We start from the raw sequence: 2,473 nt of genomic DNA, 5'->3' as shown, positions 1-2,473 counted from the left end.
TCTCCACAAAGTTCAATTCTTAAAGAATTCTTCATGAAAACCGCTCAGCACCACTGGATAAATGTGCAGCTGTATTTGGTCACAACCATAGCTGTTTCTGCTATCTTTGTTTTTGCTGGTAATAGAGGTGTTTATCCTGAATCTCCTTTTATAATTTAAGTTAGAAACACAAAGTTTCTTTGTGTTTCCTGTTCCTTCATTCAGGCTTGATGTTTGATGTAAAATACACAAAACTCACAGGCAACTGCATTAATGGCTGTGGCACTGCCGGGGCAATCTGCATCTGTGCCCCCTGTGTTAATTAATTAATTAATACTGATTAATAACCATTTTGCTGATTCTGGGGTTGAGGACAAAGCAGATCCTCTTCCCTCCATCCAGATCCCTACACAGTGACAGATTCACAAAGTTTTCATGCTTCCACTTGTTCACCACCTAGACTCCGCAGGGAAGATGGAGGGAGGAGACCACTGTCCAAAGAACATCTTACCACTCCAGGAAACATTCAGGGGTTTGGGGTAGAATGGGGGTCAAAGACTTTGTCCTGACAACCCCAAGTCCTCATCTTGCTGGACCGGGGGCAGGACTTCTGTTTGTAGGTCTCAGGGCCCACAGTCCGGCCTTCCAATGGACTGAGGGATAGTGAACTGGCCCCCTGTTTAAAAAGTTTGAGGACTCCTGGCCTAGACTCTCACTGTTCTGAGATGGGTTTTTTAGGCTTCACTAAGGCCTAGATGAATTATTTTTAAATACTGTCAATGTCTGTCTCTAATTCTACACACATAGGAATCCTTCAGGACAATTATACAGTATCTTGGTTCAGCTGACAAATTGAAGCATTTTGGTACTTAAAGGGCACATCTATCATTACATATAAATGAAGTGCCATTTTGGTTTTGGCATCAGTTTGGGTCTAAGCCGCTTCACTTCTTGTCATACTGAAACAAAGGCTAAGGATGGGGGAGAGGCGTATCCAATGACTCTTGGTCCGGGGTGCTGGCTGGCCTCCATAGGGCAATGCTCTCTAGATACAGCGTAGTAAGTTAGTTTTAGTTCACCAGCCAACAGTTGGTAGTGGCTCCTCGTAGGATGTGATAAAACTTGTGAAGCTCAGGGAAAATAAGTACCATGATTGATTAGTCATGTCTGTAATGGATTAGGAACAGAAAGGGGTATGCGTAGATGGATGGGATAAGAGTATCTGCACTCCAAGTAATGTATTTTCATCATTTCTAATGAGCACATCTCCCTGCCCATTTATGCATCTTTGAAGTTGGGATGCATCTTGTAATCATGTGCTAGGTTGTATTTTCCAAATATAGCCACACTATTTCAAGTCTCACATGTCCTTCCAGAATCTAGCCAAGTCTCCGTCAAGAAACAGAATTTGTGAGGCAGGAGACTCGCTTGAGCCCAGGAATTGGAGGTTGCTGTGAGCTGTGATGCCATGGCATTCTACCTAGGGGGATGGCTTGAAGCTCTGTCTCAAAAAAAAAAAAAAAAAAAAAGAAACAGAATTTGTATCCTTTCTTCTTGAACTTAGGCAGGGGGATGTCTCTATGACTGCTTCTACTAATAGAGTGTGGTAAGTGATCAAAGTGAATTATGAAGCTAGGTTGTTACAAAACAAGACAGCTTCTGCCTGACCTTCTCTTTGGATGCTTGCCCTTGGAACCTGGCCACCAGGCTCTGAGGAAGCTCATGCCATGTGGTGAGGCCCCTGGTTCTCAGGTCTAGCTGAGGTTCCAGCCAACAGCCAGCACCAACTTGCAACTCCTGTGAGCAAGTGCCACCTTGGAAGCAGATCCACCAAACCTAAGCAGAGCCGCCTGCCTGAAGCTGTGTGGAGCACAGATGAACCTTCTCTGCTAAGCCCTGCCCAAACTGCAGATTCTCAGGGAAGTAAATGAACGTTACTGTTATAAGATACAAAGTGCTGCAGTGATCTGTCATATGGCATCAGACAACTGAAATAATCATGGTCAACCAGGAAACTGGTCATGACAATTTTCATTGCCTGAATGTGAACACCAAGACTTGTACAATAAGTATCAGTTAATTCAGAGAAAACCCTGAAGATGAGTGTGCCACATGTTTGAAAGAAATGCTGCAATCACCATGACTTATGTACAAAGGAAGGAAAATACTATCATGAAAAGCATGCACACTAATGACTCTGAAATCAAAGCGTGATCTGGAAGGATTGGGCTCTCAATAAGAAGAAATTTGAAGACTATCATACCAAATTTACTTTGCATGAATTTCATTTTGTAAGGGTGCACAGCAGGGATAGATAATGAAAAATATCTATGTCTAAATAAAATTAAAAGAACATTCAATTAATCTAACACACACACTAAGTGATAGCATTTATCACAGTTTCATTAGCAGCACACGTGCATCATAGCAGCATGACATAGTGGTATTAGCTAATCTTACAATCAATGACATCTTAGATTTAGTGCAATACAGG

This window comes from Otolemur garnettii, unplaced genomic scaffold, assembly GCF_000181295.1.
Source record: "Otolemur garnettii isolate 467f Iridium unplaced genomic scaffold, OtoGar3 scaffold00068, whole genome shotgun sequence".
In the NCBI taxonomy this organism is placed as follows: domain Eukaryota; kingdom Metazoa; phylum Chordata; class Mammalia; order Primates; family Galagidae; genus Otolemur; species Otolemur garnettii.
This window is presented reverse-complemented; position numbering follows the sequence as displayed.